We start from the raw sequence: 15,995 nt of genomic DNA, 5'->3' as shown, positions 1-15,995 counted from the left end.
GTTAAATTTTGTGCGCGCGTATAAACGTGCCGTGTAGACGAGCGCGGTCGACGGTTTTTATACCAAGTTAAGAAGGCAGTCATACGCGGTTCAAACCAAAGTAAGACCTTACACTGGCGTCAAGAAATCCGCTGTTATGGTGTCTTTGAGATTTCTTTCTATAATATAGGTTAGAGTTTTGACTTTTTCTTGAGATTCCAGTTAAAAAGTTAAATAAGCTGATCATATGTGCACAATATAGTATTTATTTTGCAATTATAAAGTGATCAATGTAATAATTCCTTTGTAGCTCACATCGGACCACGGTCGCGAAATTTGCGTAAAACGTTTTCTAAGGGTACACACGTGAATTCAAATAGCTTCTTCCCTGGTAACTTGAACGTGGCGATCGATCACAAATATTTTGGTGATTTTATTTTGTGGCTCTGTTTAAATTTTTGTAAGTAGTGACAAACTTCTGACCGCCAAGTGGCTTCTAAGTGCTGTTTCCTTTGGAAAATGGCCTCGTTGATAGTAGGTCAGACAAACAACGACAGAAACTAAATGAAGCAATGAGAGAATTACTGTAACGACACAAACTCGTGCGTTTGGCAAGCAATTCTTACATTTCAGACCACCCTTCGGAAAACCAGACTCAATTTCTGGACGGAAAGCTCGTAAAATCTTGACAGAATTCTTATCTAATTGCTTTTCAACTATTCCAGTTTTAATTAAAAGCAAATGGCATGTGGTAAAATCTTTTAATCGCCACTAGATTGGATTTCATCGGCCCCTCATAAGTTGATAGCGATCTTAAGCCTGAGTTTCAACAAGCCGCACTGTTAGAGCCTATGCATATTGCTTCACGCCGCCTTCCCTATCCGAACTAATTAAAATATTCCTTTGTATCTAATGTGTTCCTTATGTGGAGCAGAATTCTCCGTGTTTCAACAACCTCGCCGACGTATTAAGAGCACTTGACACTTGGTTTACACGAAATCCGACTTGACACCCATACATCATTTATGAAAACTTTTACGTGGATAAGATGGTCGAATAAAAATATTTTGTTAAGGTTTCATTCGATGACATGTTTTATTTACAAACAAAACTTATAAATCTCACTTTCAGACGAAGAATTTACAGAAAATACAATTACTCCAGCTGCGTTTAGATTCTACGGGAAGCGCCTAAATAGAAGTATTGTTTGTAGTGGAATACGGTTCGCTAGAACTTCTTGTTTGAAAGTGCAAAGCAAACGTACGAAGAAATCAGGGACAAGTCCTAAAAAGCAATGCAAATATTTGGATTGATGGTCAAGTACCGAAACTGAGATAAGAGGTAAATTATCCATGTTTCTTTTAGGGTGCACAAAACAAACAGGCAGCTGTGAAGATTCCCCAGTGTTGTGTCTGCAGAGTCTTGGAAAAGAGTGAGCCTATAACGCAATTTGTAATGTCATGTACCAATTTATTTGGACGCCAAAGTTTGTCCCTTTAATTTGATCACAGTGTGTGGTATTCCTACGATTAGGGGGAGAACTCACGGATCCTTCCATAGTTATTTTTCACGCATTTGGAAAACTTTTGCCATTTAGATTGAGCCATAAATATCCTTTTTCATTGAGTCCGTCTCAGGAATCATAGAAAGTGATGCAAAATTACGCCTCGCTTGCAGCTGAATGGGTGACTCTAAGTGATAACCTTAAACTATAGTTTAAGGCAGAGATTTATTGATTTATTCTTGTTGTTGGTTTGTACCGAATCTGAATTATAAACTGGCTGGGCTGAAACTTACCAAAGTTTTAATTTGTCACACGAATGGCGACGTTAGTATAACATTTTATCGTTCAACTGCCGTAACAATTAAGTGGTGAACTGATTAGAGTTTGTACAATCTTGATTCAGAGCAGACATGGCATGAAATATGTTTTGGATTTTAGCAGTGGCACCATCACGAAGGAGCTTTTCGTGTCATCTGTTCTCCAAGTAAAATTTGGGTTTGGAGAGATTTTCAATTTGCAGGGAGGAATATTGGAGAACCGCGAGAAAACCCTTCGGAATCGATCGCTATTGTTTGCCATCTTTGGTATTGATGTAAATTCCAGTGCACTCGGCTGCTTGTTGTAACCCTCAAAAGGGGTTGAATGAAACGAGTTTGGCTTTACCAGGAGTAAAGCATTTCCTATTTTAACTTAGCTTTCTGTCTTTGACTGTTTATTAGGGCAAGAGGTTCAACTGTATACAACCCTTTGTTCTTCAAAGGTTCTGATCGGCTGCGAGAGGAGCCACACTCGACCTCAGATAGTAATACAAACGTCACAGATAGAAAACCGAATGAAGCTTAGTGGGCTCAGCACTCATGCAGTCGTTTGCTCAGCTAACTAGGGAGCGTTTTGTTGTAAAGTGAAGGAAACGTAGGAGAAGATCTTCTGAGATTACTCCTGTGCATTGTTGTGAAAACTGAAGCGAAGTGCAATCTTGTGCCGACTGCATCAAGTGAAGAATGTCAAACGCTCCTTGCTTGTTCTTTATATATGTGCAGAAAAAAGCCACAGCATGTCAAGGTTACTGAATAGTTTTTGAAAGATTTAAGCACAATGCTATTCACAAAACAAGTATATATATTGAAAAGGCAATGATGTGTTCCTTTTCCTTCGGTTGAGAAACGTCCTGTCTCGATGCAATCTTGCTTAATCCGTCATATTGCTTCTATTAACTCTTATGGTCAGACTCTTTTGTAATCAAATAGTGGCGCTCACAGTTCCGAGAATTGTTTAAAACGTTTTATTCTAAGTATATTGTTCCCTTCTGGTCACATCTGTTGTGCAGGAAACACAGCAGTGACGAAAATACTACTATTCATTGTCAGTTGAGGCGAAAGGATATCAGTTCCTTGAGTAAAGTTTGCAGAGTTACTAATGTAAGACTACCAGGGGATCAAGTCAAAAGCATGACTCAGTCATCACATGAGCTCGCTGAGTTGACGTGGAAATATTTAAACTTGCCTTCGAAATGGTAACGTCTGTTTCTTGAAGGAATCAGATCTGAAATTATCATTTTCATGTTTTTTGTTTAGCCATGACTAGCTCTATCCTAGGCTTGTCGGATTCCATACGAAATAAACCAATCTTGTCCTCAGTCAGAAAAAAAAGGGGTAAAGAAGTTCTTAAGTAAAGGAGTCACTTACCTCGGATTTTTCTCAGACTTTTGAAGAAAGCTGTCTATGCAGATCGCGAGAGCTGCTGCCACGGATTTACGAGAAGTAGATAACGAAGTATCTCAAGCTTAGGATATTTGTTGTAACCCCAAACTTTTCTATGACAATGATTAATAAGACATAATGGAGCGGGAAATTTGCATTTCGTAGCGTAAGATCTATCTTAGCTCTAATCGGAGTAATGAATATATTGTAAAGGTTTTGATGTGAACGATGCCTCACATTAAACTTGCAAAGGTTTTCTGGTTCTCAAGACCGAGATTTTTCAAATGTTGCTGTTCAGAAAAGGCAGTTCTTTATTTTCTCCCTAGCTTCGTTTCCTTTAGCGATTATAAACGATTAGGAATTTTTCAATAACGATCTTCAAAGTGCTAGTATTCTTGCAAGAGCTCGCTAAATCGAAGCCGGAAATGTTGACGGAAAGTTGCTTTCGGATGCCGCGGCCGATGTTAAGGTGAGGCAATCTCCGCACCGGAGACAGCAAGATCTAAGCCTGGCCGACAGCTTAGCACGCATAGGAAGCTCAATTTTAAAATCAGGGCTCGTGAAATACCGCCATACTTAATGCAACGTCCAGCAAAGAGAAAAGAAATTTTACGCAATATTTTGTTGATTCTGCAGAGCTCTGTAGCTGGCAGATGAGACGACTTTCTTTAGCTGGTTAATCGATTTGTAATAGCAGCATTTTATATTTAGCCACACCATGAGAACCTTGCTGATGTCTGCGATCTGTTTTTGCTATTAGCGTAGGTGTGGCACGGAATGATTCATAAAAATATTTTCATCGGAGAACAGAGTTAAGCTGGAAGCATAAGAAGTTTTGGAAAGCGACTGTTAACAACTAAGGGGAGGGGGAGGGGGAGGGGGAGGGGGAGGGGGAGGGGAACTCGTTTTGTGCCGTTTTGTCTGTAAACAGCCGGGAAAAGATGTCCGTTATTGTGATCTTAGAGTATGGGTATTGTGTTTTATTTATCAAGTTAAAATAAATACAAGAGAAAGGGAAATAACCGAGATATTTTTTCGGATAGACTTAACCAACTCTTCACCCCGGTACCAAACTCTTAACCTCATCTTCATTTCCCTACTCAAAACTAGAGGAGAGTAGGCATGAAAACGGGAATGGATCTGAGGGGTCAGTTCTAAATTGGGTGTGGAAAATCATAAGTTTTGGTTTAACGTAGGGTCAGCTTTGGAGGACCAAGCGGCACGCCCCTACCGAAATTCCCCTCCCCTCGAGATAACATTCCCTTTCTGTGAGCGAATTCCATGATAACGCTTTCGGGTTATACCTTAAGGTGCTGGGATATGGTTGAGTCACGTTATAATCTGATGGGCTGCTCTATGGCATTTTGAAACTGGATGATCAATTTACATACGAATTCAGCCGTCTCGTCAAAATTGAAGACCTCTCGTTCGCGAATCGGCGCCTTATGTGATTGTAAACCTATTCGCGCGTCAAACTCCGGTAATAAATTTGTGAGGTATACACCAGCAATAGGGTGCGGGGGAGGGGATGGTGGAAAAAGACAATGGAAATTTTGAGATGCCTTTCTCATGACATATTTACCACTCTGCATTCTGTGAAGTAATATTCCTGGCATTGCAACGGTGACCTCTCTCCATTCCCCCTCGACCAAGTCAGCCGTCGTAGACAAGCCCCGTCGTTTGGATCTTAACCTCGCTATTGACTGTTACGCGGTGAACACAATTAGATGTAAACGTTTAGCACTCTTGATTATTTTCCACGGGACTGTATTCTATAAAATTGGGGGTGGGGTTGTTAAAAAAAATTTTTTTTATCAAATGAGTTGATGATTTAAATTAGTCACGGTAAAGAGTTCCCAAAACTAACGTTTCGACCGTTAGACCGTCAGTCGTCGGTTCGCTCTTAAAAGGGGCTAATGCTTGCAGTTACGAGTTAGAGCCGGAGTCTTCACGATGGCCAATTTTCGTTATCATCTCAGTTGATAAAACCAAATGGATTGTATAGGCGTTGCCCTCCTCCTCCCCACACCCAAGGGGAACTTCTAAGTCGAATGAGAGAACTCCTAAAATCAGAAGAATATGTCTGTCAAGGAACGTCAGGCAAGTACATTTATGACGCGATCAGATCACCTCTGATGAAGGCACTACACAGGAGTGTCGAAACGTTGGGGCTATAAATTATAAATTCTCGGTTACATTCATTAAATCTTTAAACCGGAGTATCTAGCATCAAACCATGTCTGATTGTCTACCTGTTTGCCTTGTGAACTTTAACATATCTTATATTTAATGTATTTACTGAAGTGAACACCGTAGTGCTTATTAAACTGTTTGGGCCGGTTATTTACACGGTTTTACGCAAGCACTGGGCCTTTCATATTCTCTATAAGAGGGTTGTTTTCATGAAATAAACGACTTTCGACTGCTAACTTTTGGCCCTCTTGACACTGTTTGCAAAAAGAAGATGTTCAGATAAAAGATTCAGCTATTCAGAAGATAGTTTAGACGCGGTTTTGTCAAACAATGGCTAATATTTGATTAAAAAAGCGACCCTTCACCAGCATTACCGATGTGGCGTCTTTTTAAGGAAGGCTTTTATAGCAAAATCAGATTTTTCTTTCACTGACAATAATCTCGGTAAACTAGTTGAACGTTCCAGGAGTCTTGCTTTTTTTGCCAGTAGAAATTTCCAAAGATGGTGTAGATTATCATGTTTTTGCGCACTAGTTATTTCATTTTCTCACAACCATCGAATAAAAGACGGCATTATTTTGACTTGGTGTTTACTTCAAGTCGAAGGCGGTGCTCTATTGAGAAAATCTGGTCTTACAGGATGAACTAATTCATCTTAGATGACATAGTTGATTTGCGGCGTTTTTCCGCTGATCTTAAGCGCGCGGTCTCCAATCCCGGACTACTTCCTGCACGGAGCTGAATAACGTCTGGGCAAGCGCTTGGCTTTGGCGCGGAAAAGCCCGCAGAAAACAGATTTTGAGTTGTTTGCATGTTCGATTTTCCATTCTGTTACTTCTTGGTGTTGTTTCCCTTGTCGCTTTTCTTTTACAGGACAACCTCCAAAAACTTTGTACACCCCAAAATATTTTGAAAAAAAATTCAATTTTTCCTCAAAAAAGCTGGAGAGAGGAAAATGCTTCGGTTTCAAATGCCAGCCCTGTTTGTCTCTGCAAATTTTGATGAATTTTAAACCTCGTGCGCTTGGGTACGCGTTATTGACCGCATAAATTTGACATATCATAATTATTCTATTCAGCTCTGCCCTATGGGCGTCTGTCACCACCAAAAATACAAGGATGTCAAATAGATCAGCAAATACAAAGATGGTCTAAAGATCAGCTGCAGGATAGAATAGCTAATAAAGGAATGGCATGGACAAATTATAGACGGTTTAGTTTTCCTTCGTGAAACAAAACACCCTAAACATGGATAGCTTAGCCAAATAATAAACGGTCTAGTTCAGGTCTAGTTGCCCATGTCGAGTTGGAACATGAGATTGTGAAATGGACTAGCTGAATTGCGAATAGCTTAGCCCATCCAAGGGGGGACTTTCAAATTGAATGAGAGAACTCCTAAAATCAGAAGAACGTGTCTGTCAAGGAACGTCAGGCAAGTACATTTAACGCGATCAGATCACCCCTGCACTAGACAGGAGTGTCGAAACGTTGGGGCTATTAATTGTAAATTCTCGGTTACATTAATTAAATCTTTAAACCGGAGTTGCTAGCATCAAACCATGTCTGATTGTCCACCTGTTTGCCTTGTGAACTTTAAGATATCTTACATTTAATGTATTTGCTGAAGTGAACACCGTAGCGCTAATTAAACTGTCTGGGCCTTTGACATTCTCTAGAAGAAGATAGTTTATGAAGCTGTTTTGTTAAACAACGGTTAGACTTCGTTTAAAAATACCAACCCTTCGCTGGCATTAATGATTTGGCGTCCTTTTAAGGAAGACTTTTATTGAAAATCAGATTTTTCATTCACTGACAATAATCACAGTAAATCATATGTAGATATTTGTATTCAAAAAGAAACTAGTTGAACGTTCCAGTGTCTCGTTTTTTCGCCAGAAATTTCTAAAGATGGCGCAGATTACCGAGTTGTTGCGCACTAGTTACCTCATTTTCTTATAAGCATCGAATAAAAGACGGCATTATTTTGACTTGGTGTATACTTCAAGTCGAAGGCAGTGCTCTATTGAGAAAATCTGGCATTACAGGATGAATCAATTCATCTTACATGAAATAGCCAATCAGCGGTGTTTATACGCTGTTGCTTCTAGGTGTTGTTTCCCTTGTCGCTTTTGTTTTACAGAAAAACCTCCAAAAACATTGTACACCCCCTCAATATTTTCAAAAATTGATTTTCTCCGCACATTTCGAAGAATTGAAAATCTCGTGTGCTTGTGCCCGCGTTATTTACCGCATAAATGTGACGTAACATTTCGTTAGTTAGCTCTGTCCTTCCCGTGAGCCTCCCTACGACTGGTTTCGTGATCAACTAACTTCCTCATTCTAATTCCTGCTTGAGGAAATTTACAACTTCGATCGGCCGCTGAAAGCTGAAGTTGGCTAGCAGTGAATCTGTATAAAACGTCGTAAGCCGGTAAGTACACCATACTACCTTTGCTAATGATCAGTACCGATTAATTAGCCGCCAGATATGTCGGTCAAGGTGAGTCAATGAAGATTTACAGATTGGTTACCCTATTTGATCGGTGCAGACTGCTGTTATGACTTGTACTCTTGTATTAGTCACATGGGATCAAAAGTAAGACGAATCGGCCTCTAAAATACCTTATTATCACAAAGAGGGCAGCTTTTGTAATCTCAGCACTCCACATGAGTTTTTGATCATGTCAGCTTCCGTTATATTAGTGTGTATTTTCATGCGTTTTTATTACAACTGATTTTGTCGAGACAAACATTGATAAACGTCATTTCCTAGTGCAATATATTTGTATCTAGTAATAATTCTCACTATACTTGCCTCCAATTTTTGGTGATATTAAGTTTTCTTTTTAGAAATAATATTAACAGGTTTGAGGAAGATTAATTTTATCAGTCTGAGCTTGTAGCTTATGATGAAATGTTGTAAACAAAAGGTGCATAGCATTTGAAGAGTCATTGAGATAGTTTGGGTAATTTCGGCGGCCATGCGGTTTTTAATAGCTTTGGGGGTTGAACAAACCATCAAACGTCCAAAGCTACATGTAGATCACATATGTCTTCAGAGCATTTGTAATACTCACAGTTTTGATCAGTCAGTAATTACATAGGTACCCAATCATCTTGCCATCAGGAAGACTGGCCATCAGTGAGCTTGGCACCAAAGTGTAAAATTTGTGCTTTTAAGTGGCCAGATCCAACTGTCTAATAGAGTTTAAAATAACTACAAAAACCAGTAAGTCAGGGTTTTTTTAAAACATACAAGTTTTTCGATAAAGCTCAAATCAAATCAGTCAATCAACAGAATATCTATAATTGAACAACTTTGTGTTAAATTATTGACTTTGCCACCTCACCACCAGACACTCATCCAGTGGTGATTGTTATAATTATATTGGGGTGGCTCCATAGGGTTTTGGCTCAACGTTGGTGTGTGCACTAGTGTGTTTTTTTCCTAGGAAATTTTTTATGTTTTCACTTTTCTATGTCATTAAAAGCATTCAAAAGGTAATGAGCAAGGATTGCACTATTGTTTGCTGCAGTATATATTAAGAAAATTGTTTTCATTAGCAAGCTAGGGATCCACAAAAGGAGGGGCTCGCCAGTGATAATTTGGCTTTGCCTTTGATTTTCTTCAATCTTCTCGGTTGGAATCTCTGAAAATTTTCCCAAGTTGTGAAAATTGTCCTGCTGATCATTTAAAAGCCAAAAAAAAATGGGCTAAGAAATACAATTTTCTTGTTATTTGCAGTTTTGTCTTTTCTTTTTCTATCTCAAATTTGGTCATATGAATTTTTTTATTGACAGGTACTAGGAAGGACACAAATATGCTTAATGGTCCAGCAAATCTTAGGAAATTCCACTGAAGGAAACATGATAAATTTTACTCAAAAGATCTCTATTTTCTTTGTTGCAAAACATTACTTAATGGAATAGAAATTTGCCAAGATTCGTATCTGAGCATGTGTAGACTTTTAAATCATGGATCATATGTATTAATTTGGCATGTTTATTTTGGACTAATGAAATTCTTGGACATGGAAGACAAGCTCTACTGGACATCAGTGGCCCTGTATTCTTTAGTTGTTCCATGAAAGATAATAAGGTACATACCTTTTTGCGATTCATTTCGAGGAAACCTGTATTCTTTAGTTGTTCCATGAAAGATAATAATACACATAACTTTAAGTGATTCATTTAAAGGAATCCTTGCAAGCATCATTGAAATGCTGCAGTACAGCAAACATAATTCTCATAGTGTTTGTCACTTGGTTATTATTGTTGTAAAAATAAAAACTATTCATATTTACCATGCTTACAAAATAAACATTCCTCAAGGCCTTGTGCAAATGTTTGTATGTCAACAACTCGAGTCCCTTGTAGATCTTTAGCTGCTGTCTTTTGGTGGAAATCAGAGCCACTTTTGAGACCTAAACTTTGCGATTGATCAAAACATTAATTTTTGTCTTCTGAGGAGTGAAAAAACCCAAACATCCTGAACATCGTAGGTTACTTACCCAAAATAACCTTAGAGTCTGTTTTGTAGGTGGTTCCTTTTCCTTGCAGCTGTCTTTGTAATTCAGGTTTCCATGACCAAATTCTGTAGCTTGTCACCATATTCCCACCAATGGCGTAGCTCCACTTTCTGCATATAAACCCACACACAACCCACAATTCCTCCAATCGCTCTGACGAAGGGCTAACGCTCAAAGCTTTTTTACCCTTTACGGTGGCTAATTTATGTTTTCAACTCAGTTGTTAACACTAAATTACCTGCCAAATTTTGTAGCCTTTACTAGATGATTTCCTCATTGTTTTCTTTATTTTTGAGGTCTTCTTTAAGCAACTGAACGTGCGCGAGTGTTGTATTGGCCTTTTTAAGGTGTAAAAGGCCTAGAAATATGTTGGGTGTTGTTGCTGGAATTCCCAGGGTCCATAATCTTTTACACACCTCTTTTGATATAAATCGTGTGATTGTATTGAGCTGCCATATTTGTTTTGCTTGGTGAAAATCATGTGGTCAAAAAACTCTATGGAGCCATCTTAAGTATAGCCATTAAATGTTTGATTAAATAACTATATGTTTGCTTGAGCTATAGCTTATTGCTTGTGGCTGTTATGGGTAAAAAACTTAACAGGATTTCCTTTAGAGCTTTTAAAGCACTTTTTTTGTAGACAAAAATAAATGTGTGGGATTGAAACCATTTCTTGTTGATCTTGTCATTTGGTTTTTTTAAATAAAAAGTTACAATAAATTTGGTTTACTTTTTCTTTGATGAACATTTTAAATATTTACAGGCTTGACTTTGTTGTTCAATGATCCGTTTGATATTTCTTTGATTGGAACAGATTGGTTGCATTTTGATTGTTACGTGCATTTGACTCATCTTCTGCCATCTTGAAGAACTATCAAGCTTTCAGCTTGGCTCTGTGGTATTGCTCATGGCATTCTTATGGTGATGTTCATGAGACTCAGATCAAACTTAAGAGTTGCTGAAAGCTTTCAATTTTTTCCTAATTAGCCAGTGAGCTTGGTGGCAAATTTACTGTTGGCGAGTCTTACACTCAGTAAGATAACTTGAAACCATTAAGTAACATTTAATTTACATTCTCTTGTGAAAAGATATGATATGGAAACAGTTAGGATTCATTATTGGTATAAAGTCTGAATTGGGCAGCAGATTTTTATGATCAATGGAATCTGAAAGTTTGTCATGGAGGGGGGGAGGGGGGTTTGAGGTAATTAGATCTTTCTTTTAGTGCTAAAACAAGCCCTTTTGACAGTTTTGCAAAAACTTTGCTGCTTAGGTGATATTTTCTGCTTCACTCCCATGAGTGATCAAGAGAGAATTTCTTCTTACAATATCAATACAATATCAAGCAGGCAAGTAATGAGAATAAAGAAAAATATCAATTAAGGGATTATAAGTTGATCCAAAACCAAATTCTCCAAACTAACATTTTGAGAAGTGTATGGCAGTCAGTAAGGAGAATTGCTTCTGAGATCATGGGAGTGAAAGGGTTAAGATTGTTGAGAGCACAGTTTGGATGAGCAAGGGTTAAACTTTGTTTTTTGAAATAACAGCCCCTAGTATCCAAATTTATCTCTCTTTTCATGCATACCATTTGTAACAGATTGTATTTCATAACAGTTGCACTTTTGTCTATCCTTTTTGATTGGTTTGTTTGTTTTGCTTGGCTGGTTCAAAGGAAGCATTGAAGGTGTGGATTTTCAATAGCATTTTATAGCTGGTGTCCTAGTGGTTACTTATAGAATGTGTGCCAATGCAGATGTCTAAAATCTGGACAACATCAAATATTTTCAGGTTTTTTTTTATCTTGTTCACTCAACCATTTTTTTCAGCTAAAGGAAGGAGCTGGGTTTATTAAATACTACACTATGAAGTTTCTTAAGGAGATGCTCATCCATATGACTGGTTGATATTTTATATTTTTTTAATTGACTTCTGATTTCACTGATCACACTATCATGAAATTGGATAGAGTATGTTGATTTTGTTCCTTATTTTTATCTGAAATATCGAGTAATTGCCTATCAAACAATTCTATCTGGCACTGAGGAATGACTTCTGCATCTAAAGAGATAAATACAATGAAATATACTCACCTCTGTAAATTCTCTGCGAGTGACATATAATGAAAGGAAGAGACATTGTAGTTACCCATAAGAAACTGCCCAATATGACTAAGCTTACCTAGTTTTTTTCAAATCAGGATAATTTAGCCCACTATACACAGGTGATTTTCTTTCTTAATTTTTCATCAATTCTACATATATATATGTTTACATGCAGGGACTACTGTTATTTCTCCTTGGGATTCTGGCCTCTGGGTCAGAAACCTTTCAGGGGCATTAAGGAATGATTTTCCAACTATGGCAGCCTACCTCTGCCTTCTAGGAATGCAATCTAATGCCCTTAGGCATTAGGGGTTGGGTTGAAAGTTATCTATGTGGGTGATACATTTACCCCCATCTTTTGGGGATATTTAAGATGAAGACCACCACACATTCTGTGAAATTGTTTAAATTCGTGGAATCTGTTTTTGATCTTCATAGTCCCCCTTACTTACTTGGAAGTAATCTTTGTCTCTCCTGTTCTGGAAGCATGCTGTTATGGGGCTTGCTTGCAGCCCACTCCTCGGTATTGCAGTGAGAGTGGGGATAGCTTGTAGGTTTCCGTCTTGCGGCAACGCAAGTGCGTGCAAGGTCCTTAAGGGTTCTGGCTAGGAAATGAACCCACCCCAAAAAAGACCTATACCACACTGGCTTTGCTTGCTGGCTCGAATCTCAAAGGCCTCACGTCACTTGTGCTGATGTCACTCTTTACGGTGGCCAATTTATGTTATCAACTCAATTGATAATTGTCGGAGGGGACTGGGGTCTAATGGCGGACACACGCACCGTCATTAGGCTCTTCGTATTTCTTATTCTTCTAGCCCATCTAGCGGAGCCTAGGTTCACCAGCTTGATCTACAGGACGGCTAAAGATACTAACCTGCCAGTCGGACCATCTCTCAAACTGGAACTGGTTAAATTTCGCCGGAAACATCGAGTTAAGTTCGCTGTTCAGAAGACTACTAAACATGGGCCTGTTATGATATGTCTGCCCGAAGCAGCGTTTGTCCTGCGGCCCGTCGGACTAGAAAACATCATTAGAAGTGGTGACGTTCACCCTCTACCTGGACCCTGTTTAATTCAAGACCAGCAAAGGACTTCTGACCGAACCCGACCAACAATTGCGTATTCTCCTTCGGCTTTGCGTAATTTGGCTGCCTCTATTAATAGCGTCTCTTTGTGTCCTGAATTAAAACACCGACTCCAAGACCTGGGCATTCTACGCTTTCGGAATACCTTCACTCAAAAACACATGCCGATTCCTGTGATTTCAAGACCCTGTCAATCCAGGAATATTTACAACTCAAGATCAAGAAATTTAAATAATTGTGTCTCCATCTTTACTGGTGATTATGTTAATTCTCGTAGCTGTCCTTTTGTTCCGCGAACAATAGGAGAGGACGCACGATCGATTCCGGTCAGGATCACACCTCGCAGCGCAGTGCGTGGACCCAGTAAACCAGTAAATCGTCAACGAGCAGTGAAAGTAATCAATTTAACTAAGATTACTTCTCAAAAACGCCCCAATTACAGCTTCCCAAGTTTCTACATGGCAAATGCTCGATCGGTCAGGGACAAACTGGACGAGTTGACTGCTCAGCTTTTAACGTTTCACATGGATATTGCAATTATTACGGAGACTTGGCTGCATAACTACATCGATAATAACATCCTTACCATTCCAGGTTACAACATCGCGAGACGTGACCGCCACAACCGAATAGGGGGTGGCGTGTGCGCGTTCGTGTCTTCAGAGATACCTTTCAAGCGTAGATCTGACTTGGAGTCTCCAGAACACGAGTGTTTGTGGCTATGGTTACGCCCTCATCGTCTACCACGCCCACTATCTGGTATTATATGTGGGGTGGTGTATTTTCCTGTGGCCTCTGCGCAAGTGCAGCGAGATCGCACAATGTACATCATAGAAACACTAGACTCCGTAAAGACTTCTTATCCAGACTGTGGTGTAGTGTTATTAGGCGATTTTAACACCCAGGACATCACAGACATGTTAGCCAATCATAACCTAAAACAAGTAGTTATCAGACCCACTCGGGGCAATAGCATACTAGACCTTATTTTAACGGATTTTAGTGAATACTATAGCGAACCAATTGTCAGCGCGCAATTAGGGTCTTCGGACCATGGCTCTGTTCACTGGAATCCGCTTTCAATGAACCAACTAAACCCGCTGTGCGTTGAAAAGAAAAGGATCCCGATGCGTCGCTTTCCTCAGTCGGCAATAAGCGCTTTTGGGAGGTGGGCGTGTTCACACCGTTGGTTCAGTGATTTAGAAGTAGACGGTGACTCACCATCAGTTGACTCTCTCACTGACTCATTTACTAAGGATCTTTCATCAGCCAGCGATATCTACTTTCCGTCCAAATACGTGAAGATTCATCCAATGGACAAGCCTTGGATGTCACCTGAGATTAAGGCTCTCATATTAGAGCGCCAACGCGCCTATCTAAATGGCCCGGAGGAGAAATGGCGTCGCCTTAGAAATAAGGTCAGAGAGGTTATCACCCGCCGGAAATGCGAGTTCTATAAAAACAAAGTTAATAACCTCAAGAGCACTGACCCGAGGAAATGGTGGAGTATGGTGAATAAGCTTGCAGGGAAGGCTAGCAGCCCTAACGAACTCAGTTATACTGACGAGGAAGGCAGAATTATCTCTGGCGCGACTCTCGCATCACGCCTTAATGAGTTTTTTGTATCTGTAATATCTGACATTAAGCCACTTGATACAAGTGCACTGCCCTGCTACTTACCATCCCCTCAACCGCCCGTGATCGAGACACAAAGGGTCTACAAAAAGCTACTTGCCATCAGCGCCTTTAAGGCCCCTGGGCCTGATGGGATTCCGACTCGTATTTGGAAAGAATATGCTGCTGAGCTCGCTGAGCCGATCACGCGAATATTCAACACCTCTATTGCATCAGGCTCCTTCCCTACTGCATGGAAAGACTCTAATGTCACACCGGTACCCAAGGTTACGCCCATAACCGGTAGGGAAGATTTAAGACCTATCTCTAACAGCAATCGTCTCTAAAGTCCTGGAGGATTTCGTAGTTGAATGGCTAATTGAGGATGTTGTGCACCTCATCGATTTCAGCCAATTCGGCTGCCTCAAAGGAACTTCAACCATCTATTGCCTGTTGGATATGATGCACAACTGGTTGTCCTCTATTGACAAACCAGGTATGTTCTTAAGGGCCTGCTTCCTGGATTTTAGTAAGGCTTTTGACCATATTGACCACACTATCTTAGTCAATAAACTCATCCACCTTGGGGTCCGTGGTTTTATTATCCGTTGGATTTGCAGTTTTCTTTATGGCCGTCGCCAAGCAGTTAAGATTAAGAACATTGTATCCCCTTGGTTGCCCGTGCACGCTGGAGTCCCGCAGGGCACTAAGCTTGGCCCCATCCTGTTCCTCCTGATGATTAACGATCTCGCGATTGAAACTCCATTACTATCGAGCCACTGGAAATATGTAGATGACCTAACAATATCCGAGGTCATCCCATCAGGCGGTACATCGTCCCTTCAGAAAGATCTTGACGCCATTGCACAGTGGTCGTCGCGCAATAATATGAACCTCAACCCAAAGAAGTGCAAGGAACTTGTGATTTGTTCGCTTAAAACACGGCCAGATCTTGGCCCTTTGTGCGTCAATGGACGTCCCTTAGAACGGGTCTCCTCACACAAGGTCCTTGGAGTCACTATCAGCGACACTCTTGGGTGGAATGAGCACGTGCGTGAGATTGTCTCCAAAGCCTCAAAACGTCTTTACATCTTAAGAGTGCTCAAGCGGTCCGGAATTCCACCCGAAGACCTTATTAACATATTTTATGCCTTGGTACGATCGGTCCTCGAATACGCCTGCGTCACTTGGTCTACTAGCCTACCAATTTACCTCAAGGACATGATCGAAAGAGTTCAGAAAAGAGCTCTGCGTATATTATTTCCGGCGCTGAGCTACAAAGAC

At 40.0% G+C, this 15,995-nt stretch overlaps 2 long non-coding RNA genes across 2 annotated transcripts; both read left to right on the top strand.

Annotated features, from left to right (window-relative positions):
- Window positions 1–1,132: 1,132 nt before the first annotated feature.
- On the top strand, window positions 1,133–4,185 carry LOC149039575 (uncharacterized). The gene is made up of 2 exons (XR_016180053.1): window positions 1,133–1,320; window positions 2,203–4,185. It is a non-coding gene; the product is annotated as an uncharacterized LOC149039575 (long non-coding RNA).
- Window positions 4,186–7,660: 3,475 nt separating this feature from the next.
- LOC149039574 (uncharacterized) lies at window positions 7,661–9,716 on the top strand. Its single transcript, XR_016179868.1, has 2 exons — window positions 7,661–7,806; window positions 9,177–9,716. It is a non-coding gene; the product is annotated as an uncharacterized LOC149039574 (long non-coding RNA).
- Window positions 9,717–15,995: the final 6,279 nt, after the last annotated feature.

Source organism: Pocillopora damicornis, chromosome 9 (genome assembly GCF_964200805.1).
Source record: "Pocillopora damicornis chromosome 9, jaPocDami1.2, whole genome shotgun sequence".
NCBI classification, from domain to species: domain Eukaryota; kingdom Metazoa; phylum Cnidaria; class Anthozoa; order Scleractinia; family Pocilloporidae; genus Pocillopora; species Pocillopora damicornis.
Note: the sequence above shows the minus strand (reverse complement) of the source record. Positions and strands in the feature narration are given on the sequence as shown.